The sequence below is a fragment of the Phoca vitulina genome, unplaced genomic scaffold (assembly GCF_004348235.1).
Source record: "Phoca vitulina isolate PV1807 unplaced genomic scaffold, GSC_HSeal_1.0 scaffold12, whole genome shotgun sequence".
NCBI classification, from domain to species: domain Eukaryota; kingdom Metazoa; phylum Chordata; class Mammalia; order Carnivora; family Phocidae; genus Phoca; species Phoca vitulina.
In genome coordinates, this window is record NW_022589715.1 from 6,133,046 (window position 1) to 6,146,855 (window position 13,810).

Genomic DNA, 13,810 nt, shown 5'->3' on the forward strand with positions numbered 1-13,810 from the left:
ACTGTTTATTTTCAGTTATACAGAAATATTTTTTAAAGCAAGAATTGCAGAAGGGGTTTCTATTTACAAAATAAATAGTATATTCTTCAAAATGAATGTCAACATTAATTCAACTGTAAATTTAATAATGGCAATAATAAGTTAACACACACAGACTTCTGTATGTGCCAGGCACTGTTCTAAATGTTTTATAGTAATTTATTTCTCCCACAACAATCTTATGAGGTAGGTACAACTATTATATCCATGTTGCAGATGAGGAAACTGAAACACAGAGAAGTGAAAAAACGTGCCAAGGCCATACTGCTAGTAAGCCATAGCAGCAAGATTCCAATCCAAAAAGCCTGACTGAATTCAGAGTCTGAGCTTTTAAGCATTACACTCTACTGTCATTCATTCAAAGGTGAGTTAAAATTTTGAACTGATTAACTAGCCTTAAACTGTTAAACTTAAAAATCTTAGAATATGGGGTGCCTGGGTGGCTCAGTCAGTTAAGCATCTGCCTTCAGCTCAGGTCATGATCCCAGGGTCCTGGGATGGAGTCTGCAGGTCATGCTCCCTGCTCAGTGGGGAGTCTACTTCTCTCTCCCTTCCTCTGCCCCTCCCCCCCAAACAGATAAATAAAATATTTTTTAAAAATCTATCCACAGGGGTGCCTGGGTGGCTCAGTCGTTAAGCGTCTGCCTTCAGCTCAGGTCATGATCCCAGGGTTCTGGGATCGAGCCCCGCATCGGGCTCCCTGCTCTGCGGGAGGCCTGCTTCTCCCTCTCCCACTCCCCCTGCTTGTGTTCCCTCTCTCACTATCTCTCTCTCTGTCAAATAAATAAATAAAATCTTAAAAAAAAAAAAAATCTATCCATAATATTAGATTGCTGGTATTTACAACTGTAATTATGTATAAATAAGCAGAAGCTGTCTTTTCAATTTGTTTGAAAATGGCAGTAACTGTCAACTTAAAATGTTTTACAACTGGATCAGAACTTTCAAAATACTTCAAACTGTTATAATTGTTACATAATACTTAAACGGCTAACTGAAACTTGATTTTCATATCAAGCAATAAAGATCAATATATATAATTCCCCGATCACAGAAAGATACAGTCCTGTGAGCAGAATTACTCTTAGTTGCAACAGTCTCTTTTTTTTTTTTAAGATTTTATTTTTAAGTAATCTCTATACCCAACATGGGGCTTGAACTCACAACCCCAAGATCAAGAGTTGCACACTCCACTGACTGGGCCAGCCAGGCATCCCACAATACTCTTATTAATGGTGAAGATCAATGAATCACCCACAAGGAATGGTAACAGCATTAACAGTGGAATCCTTCTAAGAATACTGGAGCATTAAAAATGTCAGATAACAATCTAGGAAGGTAGATATGGGACACAGCCACTGCTGCAATATAAAATTTAACCTTTTAACTCAAAGAAGAACAAAGATATGAAAAGTTCTCCACCATATCAAGGAGCCTGGCTGGCTCAGTCAGAATAGCATGCGACTCTTAAATCTTGGGGTCATGAGTTTCAGCCCCACATTGGGTGTAGAGATTACTTAAATAAATATTTTTTAAAAAAGATCTCCCCATACAAATTAAGAAAAAAATTTAAATTAAATTGGCAGGGAAAATTCATTCCTTCTGAAAAAATCCCCATAACCAATGAACACGTATCATGGCAAACTTATTATTGGCAGTACAAAACCGATCTCAACAGTTATTTCAAACTAAACCTAATTTCCGTTAAATGAGATACACATTTCAAATATAGTGCCAGATAAGTGTTCATTCCCTTCCCTAGGATGAGAAGAGACTGTGTGTGTGTAACACACACACACACACACACACACACACACACACACAATGAAAGAGAAATAAAATCAGAACATCATTCTGGAAGCATTTTGTAAAGGGGGGGGGGACAGAGTGTACCTGTAAAATATTCAGGTATATCACATAAACATGACTCATAAATCTACTCAAACACTATCACAACTACTTGCCTCTCCTCACACTTCATGAACTTTCCCTGTTAGGCTCCTCCTAGATACAATGTCTTCTAATCCTCATCTTTTTTAGTACTTCTCCAAATAAAATAAGACGCTACTCTCCCCAATTCTCCACTCAAAAATCTTGCCATGGTTTTGTTTTCTGTTTACTGAAAAGAAATTCGGAGTATGGCTGATTTCCACTATAGAAGAGCAGAGATAATATGAACTCCTAGAAAGCCAGGATGATTTTTTGATTTTTTATAGCTGAAATTTGGTTCCTAATTGACCACAAGAGGGCACTACTGACAACACAAGTTACACAAAGTGTCCAAAATGGCTACTGTACACAATGTACTATTCTTCTAAAAATAGATTTACAAATAATTAACACCAGCACATATTTAACAGAAAAACTGTGACAGTAAGTGACTTATCAGTAGCACTTTTCAGACTAAAGTCAATATTTACTATAGGCTTTACTTACAAATAGGATTTTTCCAAAAATTTAAATCAGTCTAGAATTTTCTTGAGGGTAACAAGAGTTTTTAAACTTATGATTCTTTAGAAGGAACAAAAAAACAAAACAGCCAAAATTATTACTGCTTTTTTACCTACTGAAATATTTTCCAGTACGTAACTTAGGTAATTCACAAAAAGGGAAGAAAAATAACAAAAACTGAGCTTTTCTGCATCAAAATCCAGATGTTTGTTAATGAAAAGTCTTACACGCTTTTTTAAAAAAGATTTTACTTTTTATTTATTCAGAGAGAGAGTGGGAAGGGGCAGGAGGGAGAGGGAGAGAGGGAACTTCCAAGCTCCCTGCTGAGTGTGGGGTCTGACACAGGGCTCAATCTCATAACCCTGAGAGATCATAAGCTGAGCCGAAATCAAGAGTTGGATGCTTAACTAACTGAGCCACCCCAGGAGCCCCTAATGAAAAGTCTTTAAAGCATTATGATTCATCAAGAATCTTGGTATTCTGGCTAAATCATATTTTGCTGGCTCTAAATTTAAAATGGTCAAGATTACTCACTGAGATAAATATAAAAATTAATAGTATCTCCTATGCTCTGCAACTACTATTCTTTTAAGATTTTATTTATTTATTTGAGAAGGGACGCCTGGGTGGCTTAGTCAGTTAAGCGTCTGCCTTCAGCTCAGGTCATGATCTCAGGGTCCTGGGATCGAGCCCCACATTGGGCTCCATGGTCAGCGGGGAGTCTGCTTCTCCCTCTCCCACTCCCCCTGCTTGTGTTCCTGCTCTCGCTGTCTCTCTCTGTCAAATAAATAAATAAAATCTTTAAAAAAAAAAAAAAAAGATTTTATTTATTTATTTGAGAGAGAGAGGTGAGGGACAGACGGAGAAGCTGACTCCCCGATGAGCACGGAGCCCAATGCGGGGCTCAATCCCAGGACTCCAGGATCACAACCTAAGCCGAAGACAGACGCTTAACCGACTTAGCCACCCAGGCGCCCCTGCAACTACTAGTCTTTTAGCAATCACCTAGAGCAATTTATTAGGAAGAAAATGAGACCAAGGTAAACAATGTAAAATATCACCAAGTATAAAGTTAAAAAAAATTTAAGATTTATTTGAGAGAGAGAGAGAGAGAGCGCGAGCACATACGCAGCGGAGAAGGCACAGAGGGAGAGAAAGAGCACACAGCCCAACACCGGGCTCGATCACAAGACCCTGAGATCATGACCTGAGCTGAAACCAAGAGTCAGACGCTTAACCAACTGCGTCATCCAGGCGCCCCTAAAGTTAGAAATTTTTAATTCAGTATCAATAATATAAAATTCTCAGACTTGCTCAGGGCAGAAAACTAAGAATAAATATTCTAAGCACCTAGACTTAGGCGTCTTATGCCACCTCACTGGTTTGACCACCGTTCTTCACTTGTTCTGAAAATGATATTCAGATCATGTCGTTTTTAAGTTGAAAACTCTTCAGCAATATACATCATTGCAAAGACAAAATTCAAATTCCTTGTCAGAGAATTTAAATTTTTCACTAAATATAGCACTTAATCATAATAGCTTTTATTGAAATATAATTCACATACCATAAAATTCACCCTTTCAATGCATACAATTCAATGGTTTTAGTATACTCACAGCTAAGTAACCATCACTACTATCTAACTTTGGAACATTTCATCACCCCAAACAGAAAGCCCAGAGCACTCAGTTAGCAGTCACTCCCTACTCCTCCTCCTCCCAGTCCCTGAGAACTATTGGTCTACTTTCTACCTCTATGGATTTGACTATTCTGGATATTTCATATAAATAGGATCATACAGAATGTGGTTCTTTGTGACTGGCTTCTTTAACCAAGCAGAACATTTTCGGGTTCATCCATGTTGTAGCATGTATCAGTACTTGACTCCTTTCGCTACTGAATGATACTCGATTGTATGGAAATACCATATTTTGTTTATCCATTTATCTATCAGCTGAAGGATATTTAGGTTGTTTCCACTTTTTAGGTATTATGAATAACGCTTCTATGAACATTAGTGTACACATTTTTTTGTGTGTGAAGATTTTATTTATTTGAGAGACAAGAGAGCATGTGCACGAGCACGAGGGGGGAATAGGGGGCAGGGAGAGGGAGAAGCAGGCAGCCCGATGCACCAATGTGGGGCTCAATCCCAAGACCCTGGGATCATGACCTGAGCCAAAGGCAGACACTTAACCGACTGAGCCACCCAGGCGCACTTAGTGTACACATTTTTGTTTTTAATTCTCTTGGGTACAGACAGACCTAAGAGTAGAACTGCTGAATCACATGGTAACTCTACGTTTGGCTTTTTGAAGAACTGACAAATTTTTCTCCAAAGTGGCTGCACCATTTTATATTATCACCAGCAATATGTGAGGGTTCCAATTTTTCTGCATCCTTTCCAATGTTTGTTGTTATGGTTTTTATTTTAGCTGTCTTAGTGGATGTGAAGTGTTATCTCTCATTGTGGTCTGACTTGCACTTCATCAGTGACTAATGATGTTGAGCATCTTTTCATATGCTTATTGGCCATTTGAATATTTTCTTTGGAAAAATGTCATATTCACCTCTTTGCCCATTTTTGTGTTGTCTTTTTACTGCTGACTTAGAAGAATTCTTTATAGATCCTGATATGTCTCTTATCAGTTACATGATTTGCAAATATTTAATCCCATCCTATGGACTGTCTTCATTTTCTTGATGGTATTCTTTGAAGCACAAAAGATTTTAATTTTAATCAAGTCCAATTTGTCTATCTTGTGTTGCTTTGCTTTTGGTAATAATGCTAAGAAACCAATGCCTAACCCAAGGTCACAAAGATTTTTTCCCTATGTTTTCTTCTAAGCGTTCTATAATTTTAGCTCTTCCATTTAGGTCTATGATCCATTTTGAGTGAATTTTTATATGGTGTCCAGTAGGACTCCAATTTCATTCTTTTGCACGTGGATATCTAGTTGAGAAATATAGCATTTCAACAATAAAACTTTTCAGTACCTTGCCCCAGTCTTTCCAGTCATTTCCTAATTTGCACTTTATGCTGCAGCCAAAATAAACAACTTGCCATTTCCCAAAGCTATCCACACGTTTGCTCTTTGGATCATACTGCCTAGACAAATGCTTGCCCCAACTCCTTCCTGGGCCCAACTCCCAGATAATCCTTTAAAGCACAGCATAGGTTATTATCACTTCCCACAAGCCTTTTCCCTATTGCTACTCTGGCTTAGGCATCCCACACCCATGCATTCCCAAAGATCCTGGGTAACCTTTCCCAAATGGGAGTGGGCCTGGTTAAGAAAGTCCTGCAGATCTAGAATTGGTCTCAGTTTAGAGAAGCTCTTGCAAACTATTATGATTCAAAGCTGTCCCAGAAGTCAGTTGGGTTCAGTCAGCCTTTTAGAAGCCATTTGTATTAGAACTGATTTGGGAAAGAATTTTTCTGAGTTGATTTCATGCTGACTACCGCGTTATCTCCAACTATCAGAAAAGTATTCCTTGAGTGTGAGAGTGGGAGTAAACAACATCATCAAGAAGCAATCAGTGTCTCTCTGTCAAATAAATAAAATCTTAAAAAAAAAAAAAGAGGCAAAAAGTGTGCTACTCTACGATATAAAGTGAGTTAGAGGCAGTCACTACCAAAAATAATCGATTATGTACCAAACACTGTACTCAAAGCTTACTACTTAGAAGGGTCTGTCCAACATTAATATGAAGAAAGGGTCAGAAAGGGAGTGAAGATATACAAAGTTTAGTCCTGGCTCTGCCAGTAACTAGCAGTGGGATCTGAGCACATAATTTCCCTTCTGTCTTCTTCCCAACTCCTTCCCTCCAATTTAAAAACAAGAAAGTGAAAAAGACTATTTCTAATGTTCCTTCTAATTCTAAAAGTCAGTGTTTATATCAAATAATGTAAGTCTAAATTAACAGATTCCAAATACTAAACCAGCTGGCCAGTTATATAAGAATATTAGGAGTTTAAAAAGAAAACAGTAACGAAAAAAACCACCCTTGATTTTCAACCAACAGATTTAAGACAGGAACCATGGATCTGTATTTAAAGCTACTGATGTGTTTCTGATGTTCAGCCAGGTTTGGGGACCTGGTGTAAGGCACTGCGCCATTTGAGTTTTATAAAATATAAATACCAACTTCTAAGTCTGAAAAGAGTGTTACAGGGATGGCTTTATGAAGGAGATTACCATTTAAGCAGATGTTTGCAAGATGGGCTGGATTACAACAAACATGGAAGAGCAATGGGAAAGAGAGCATAGAAAGAAAAGCATGAGCAAAGGCACAGGGACAGAAAACACAGGCTATTTGGAGTGTATAAGGCGGGCCAAGCCTCAGGGTGCCTCCCATATAAATACTCCCTTTCAGAGGGAAATGGCTAACCCACAGCCCCTGCTGAAGGAATAGTTTTGATTGCTTTTCTACAGTTACTTGAACTGGGTGTGAGCCTACCACAGGGCAACTAAATATACAGGAAGACTGATAGAGTGACCTCTGTCCCTGGTTTGCTTAGGACACTCCTAGCTTATGCCTACTGTCCTAGCGGAATTCTTAATAGTGCCCACTTTCATTCTCAAAATTAAATTTCTATTTAATTTGGATGATAAAGTATAAAGTCACTCTACCAGTAAACCCTGAGCTGACATGAAAAAAAGATACAGGTCAGATTCTCTAAAATAGGGGTCAGCAAACATGTCCGTTTTTTTAAATTCCAGTATAGCTAACATATAGTGTTACATTAGTTTCAGGTGTATAATATAGTGATTCAACAATTCCATACATCACCCAGGGCTCATCATGATAAGTATACGCTTAATTCCCTTCACCAATCCCTGCCCCACACCTCCCCTCTGGTAACCATCCCTTTGTTTTCTATAGTTAGGAGTCTGGTTTTTTATTTGATACAGATCTGTTTTTGTAAGTAAAGTTTTACTGGAGCACAGCCATGTTCATTTGTTTAGGTGCTGTCTACGGCTGCTTTCACAATACAGTGGTTGAGTAGTTAAGATGGAGACCATATGAAATACCTGTAAGTATTTACTATTTGGCTCTTTAGAGGAAAAACTGGCTGACCCCCACTCTAAAAAAGCATTGTCCAGTAGAACTTTCTGCACTGAAGGAAATGCTTTCCATCTGCACGGTACAACAGAGTTGCCCCATGCCACGTGTAGCTATCAATCGGCTGAAATACGGCTAGTACAACTGAAGAAATGAATTTTATTTGTGTATGCAATAAAATATTTAAATTGGGGAGTTGTAATTTTTTGAGATATAACTACATTTAAAATTTATTAGTTTTAGGTATACAACATAATTTGATATATGTATATACTGCAAAATGATTACCACAATAAGTTTAGTTAACATCTATGACCACACATGCTTAAAAACTTTTAAGATCTATTCTCTCAGCATCTTTCAAATATACAATATAGTATTGATATAATTGTAGTCACCATGCTGTACATTACATCCCCAGGATTTATTTAGCCTTTAACTGGAAAAAACCAACTTTAAAAAATATAGTTCTGGTAGTTTTAACACATGGATAGATTTGTATAACCACCATCACCAGCCAGAAGCAGAAAAGTTCCATTACTGCAAAAGCTCCCTTGGAAGTTATATTCTCGCCTTACCCTAACCCCTTGCAACCACTGACTGGATCTTTGCCACTATAGTTTTGTCTTTTCAAGAATTTCATATAAATTAAATCATTCATATGTAACTTTCTGAGACTGTCTTTTTTCACCAAGTGGCTGCCTTTACCATTAGTTTGTTCCTTCTCATTGTTGAATTGTATTCCATTGTATGGATATACTACTGCTTATCCACTACCAGTGGAAGGACATACTAGCTGCTTTTAGTTTTTGGCAAATATGAATCAAGCTGCTATGAACATCTGAGTACAGGTTACAAAAATACCCAGGAGTGAAGATCAATGGAACAGAATAGAGAGCCCAGAAATGGACCCTCAACTCTATGGTCAACTAATCTTCAACAAAGCAGGAAAGAATGTCCAATGGAAAAAAGACAGTCTCTTCAACAAATGGTGTTGGGAAAATTGGACAGCCACATGCAGAAGAATGAAACTGGACCATTTCCTTACACCACACACAAAAATAGACTCAAAATGGATGAAAGACCTAAATGTGAGACAGAAATCCATCAAAATCCTTGAGGAGAACACAGGCAGCAACCTCTTCGACCCTAGCTGCAGCAACTTCTTCCTAGAAACATCGCCAAAGGCAAAGGAAGAAAGGGCAAAAATGAACTATTGGGATTTCATCAAGATAAAAAGCTTTTGCACAGCAAAGAAAACAGTCAACAAAACCAAAAGACAACTGACAGAATGGGAGAAGATATTTGCAAATGCCGTATCAGATAAAGAGCTAGTATCCAAAATCTATAAAGAACTTAACCAACTCAACACCCAAAGAACAAATAATCCAATCAAGAAATGGGCAGAAGACATAAACAGACATTTCTGCAAAGAAGACATCCAAATGGCCAAAAGACACATGAAAAAGTGCTCAACATCACTCGGAATCAGGGAAATTCAAATCAAAATCTCAATGAAATACCACCTCACACCAGTCAGAATGGCTAAAATTAACAAGTCAGGAAACAACAGATGTTGGCAAGGATGCAGAGAAAGGGGAACCCTCCTACACTGTTGGTGGGAACGCAAGCTGGTGCAGCCACTCTGGAAAACAGTATGGAGGTTCTTCAAAAAGCTGAAAATAGAGCTACTCTACGACCCAGCAATTGCACTACTGGGTATTTACCCCAAAGACACAAATGTAGTGATCCGGAGGGACACCTGAACCCCAATGTTTATAGCAACAATGTCCACAACAGCCAAACTATGGAAAGAGCCTAAATGTCCATCAACAGATGAATGATAAAGAAGATGTGGTGTATATATACAATGGAATATTATGCAGCCATCAAAAAAACGAAAACTTACCATTTGCAATAATGTGGATGGAACTAGAGGGTATTATGCTAAGGGAAATAAGTCAATCAGAGGAAGACAAGTATCATATGATCTCACTGATACGAGGAATTGTTTCTCTAACAAGGCAGAGGATCATAGGGGAAGGGAGGGAAAAATAAAACAAGACAAAACCAGAGAGGGAGACAAACCATAAGAGACTCTTAATCTCAGGAAACAAACTGAGGGTTGCTGGAGTAGATGGGGGGTGGGAGGGATAGGGTGGCTGGGTGATGGACATTGGGGAGGGTATGTGCTATGGTGAGCCTGTGAATTGTGTAAGACTGATGAATCACAGACCTGTACTCCTCAAACAAGGAATACATTATATGTTAATAAAAAAGAAAATACCCAGGAGTGAAACTGGGTCTTATGATAGGTGTATGTCTAACTTTGTAAAAAAAACTATCATTCTTTCTACAGTATCTATACCACTGCTCATGTCCAGCAGCATGTATGACAGTCCCAGTTGTTCTGCATCCTTGCCAGTAATTGGTATTGTACTTTCAATTCTGGCCGTTCTAACAAGTGTGTAATAGTATCTCGTGGTGGTTTTAGTTTGCATTTCCCTAAATGGCTAATGATGTCGAACACCTATTCATATGCTCATTTGCTATACTTTGGTGAAATGTGTTCTAGTCTTTTTTCTATGTTTTAATTGGGATGTTTATTTTCTTACTGTTGAGTTTTGAGAGTTCTTTATATATTCCAGATATAAGTTCTTTATCAGGTTTATAATTTGCAAATATATTTTTTCCCAGTCTATAGCTTGTCTTTTCATTCTCTTAATAGTGCCATTCCCAGAGTGTTATGGACTGAATTGTGTGCACTCATTCATAAAATTCATTTAACGCCCCCAGTACCTCACAATGTAACTGTATTTGGAGACAGGCTTTTTAAAGAAGTAATTAAGGTTAAATGAAGCCATATTGGGGGGGGGGGCGGACTCTAATCCAGTAGGGCTAGTGTTCTTATAAGAAAAGGAAGGGATCCACAGATGTGCACACACAGAGAAAAGGCCATGTGAGAACACAGCAAGAAGGCAGCCACCTGCAATCCATGGAGAGAGCTTCAGGAAAACCAACTCTACCTAAACACCTTGATCTTGAATTTCCAGCCTCCAGAACTGTGAGAAAATAAAATTTCAATTGTTTAAGCCACCCAGTCTGTGGTATTTTGTTATAGCAGTCCTAGCAAACTAATTTACAGAGCAAAAGTTTATACTTTTGATAAAGCCCCATTTATCAACTGTTTTCTTTTATGGATTATGCTTTGGTGTCCTGTCCAAAGCCTTTTTGCTTAATTCCAAATCAAAGATTTTTCTCCTATGTTTTCTTCTAAAAAAAACAAGTTTTACATTTATTTTTATGATATATTTTGATTTAATTTTTGTTTAAGGTGGGGCACTTAGGTTGAGATTTTTGTTTTTTGTTTTTGCATGAACATGTCCAACTGTTCTAATAACTGTTTCTTGAAAAGACTATCCTTCTTGCATTGAGCTGCCTTTCACTTCTGTCAGAATCAGCTGGCTGTACCTGTGTGGGTCTACTTCTGGATACTATATGGGTCCACTGATCTTATGTCTATCTCTTACTATTGCTACACACAACCTTGATAACTGTAGCTTTACAGAAAGTCTTAAAAATCAATTACTGTGATTCCTCCAACTTTTTCTTTTTTGACGTTGCTTTAGCTATTCTAGGTCTTTAGCCTTTCCTTATAAATTTTAGAATCAACCTGTCCATATATTTTTTTAAATCCTGCTGGGATTCTGTTTGGAATTGCATTAAATCTATATATCAATCTGGGGAGAACGAACATCTTTACTATGTAGAGTGTTCCAATCCATGAACACTAATTTCTATTTAGGTTTTCTCTGGTACCTTTCATCAGTGTTTTATAGTTAACAGCACACAAGACCAACACATTATTTTAATAGCCATGTATACCTAGTGACAACTGTATTAGGCATTGAAGCTTTAAAAAGTTTGAACTTAGAAATACTGAGAAACAGTACCACCATGCAATATAACCCAGTGTGAAAACTAGGCCATAAAATTGTGCCAGTGTCTTAGCAAGCAAGACCTTTGGAAAAGTGAAGATTTGAAGAAATAGAAAAGATATAATGAGGAGACAAAGAGCAGAGAACAGAACAAATGCACAGAAAAAATTATAAGAGCTCATGAGAAAGGAACAGATCTCCAAAGCTGCCTTGAGTTCCTGACAACATTCTAGTTCCATATAACATATATCTTTACAATAGCCTCTTTTTTCTTGAATTACCTTAAATGGCTGTTTCCTGAAACCAGATGATTAAAGATGTAAATTTCTAGGACTATATGATGCTCATTTCTTTTTATTTTAAGATTTTATTTATTTGAGGGGCGGCGCCTGGGTGGCTCAGTCGGTTAAGTGTCTGCCTTCGGCTCAGGTCATGATCCCAGGGTCCTGGGATCAAGCCCTACATCGGGCTCCTAGCTCCTGGGGGAGCCTGCTTCTCTCTCTTCATTTGTCTGCGGCTCCCCCTGCTTGTGCTCACTCCATCTCTGTCAAATAAATAAATAAAATCTTTTAAAATTTTTTTTATTTATTTGAGAGGAAAAGAAGAGAGCATGAGCAGAGGGAGGGGCAGAAAGCGAGGGAGAAGCAGACTCCCTGCTGAGTGCGGAGTCCAATGTAGGTCTCGATCCCAAGACCCTGAAATCATGACCTGAGCAAAAGTCTGACGCTCAGCCGACTGAGCAAACCAGGTGCCCCGTATGATGCTCATTTCAAAAAGGAAAAAAACAGATTGAGATTATCATGCTAACTTTTTTTTTAATGCACTTAGCTAATGATTGAATATAGTGGAAAATAATCTGTGAAAAAAGACAACGTATCAATAAATTATATTTCAAAGTTTAATTTAGGATTCAAAATGGGCTTGTTCAGGAACACCTGGTGGCTCAGTCAGTTAAGCGTCTGCCTTTGGCTCGGGTCATGATCCCCAGGGTCCTGGGATCGAGTCCCGCATTGGGCTCTCTGCTCAGTGGGGAGCCTGCTTCTCCCTCTCCCTCTGCCTGCCACTCTGCCTACTTGTGCTCTCCCTCTCTGTCAAGTAAACAAAATCTAAAAAAAAAAAAGGGCTTGTTCTGTATCACTAACACTTTTAAATGGCAGACTATAAATGTCAATTTAACTAATAACGTAGTTAAAACTTAACAGTGGCATTGAGTTTGGGAAAACACAAGGGCTCAGGTGACCAAATTCCAACTTCCCACTACAGAAGCAACAGCAACAGTATCTCTAGCCCAGTGGTGCTCAAACTCCAGTGTATATAAAAATTACCTGAGGTTTTACTTTTGGAAATATGTTAGATGAAATATGAGAATCCTCCCATTACAAATACCTAGATATGGCAGATAAGATACAGTAAATCTTCTTTTAAATGCACTGCTGAACTCACAAGAAATCCACAGGCAGCAAAAACAAGGAGAAAACAATAATTAATCAAAACTATCTGTTGAATGTGTTTATTTAATGAAATGAGAGTGGTAAGCAAGAACTAAAGTCATGATCTTAGCTTAAACTTGGAATCTAGAAAGAAACTTGAATTTTGATTTTTATTAGATGTGATAAAAGGTGTAATTGAGACCACTGCATAAAACCAGCAATGCCCTTGAAAAGCCATACCCCTCAGTGAACGGACAGGCCTGTATGGGGGGATGTCTGTCCACTGACAAAGGCAGCAAATAAAAAAACTGTATAAGTCAGGCCTTCATTGGAATGGGGTCCGCTGAAAATTATTGCAAGCCTGTTCTCAGTTAAGTATAAATACCCATTTCTTGCAAGGACGAGAAGCCTCAAGCCAATAAATGAATTTAAGCTGTTTCTGGGTTGGTGGTAATGAAAAACACCTGTTAGAAAGAGAAGCAAATTCTCTGTGTGAAGTCAAACACACCTTCAACCCATGTGATCCCAGGAGATCCCTAAATATCACTATTAGCCAAATATGAGATTAAAACAAAATTATCAAACCAAAAGGAAACAAACTACCACAGCAGCAAAAGCTATAAAAAAAACCAGATTACATCTGCAAGAAGTTAAAATTCTGAAATTAACAGATAGAGAATACATAAAATTACAATTAAGTATGCTTTAAAAGTTTACAGAAATAAGAGAAAATAGTAAATATATAGGCCAGAGGGGCGCCTGGGTGGCTCGGTCGTTAAGCGTCTGCCTTCAGCTCAGGTCATGATCCCAGGGTTCTGGGATCGAGCCCCACATCGGGCTCCCTGCTCCACAGGAAGCCTGCTTCTCCCTCTCCCACTCCCC

General features: G+C 38.2%; 1 protein-coding gene across 4 annotated transcripts in view; it reads right to left on the reverse strand.

The window, feature by feature from the left end:
- Positions 1–13,810, reverse strand: part of MAP4K3 (mitogen-activated protein kinase kinase kinase kinase 3) — a 183,540-nt gene that overhangs the window by 119,530 nt on the left and 50,200 nt on the right. The gene's annotated exons all lie outside the window — the stretch shown is intronic.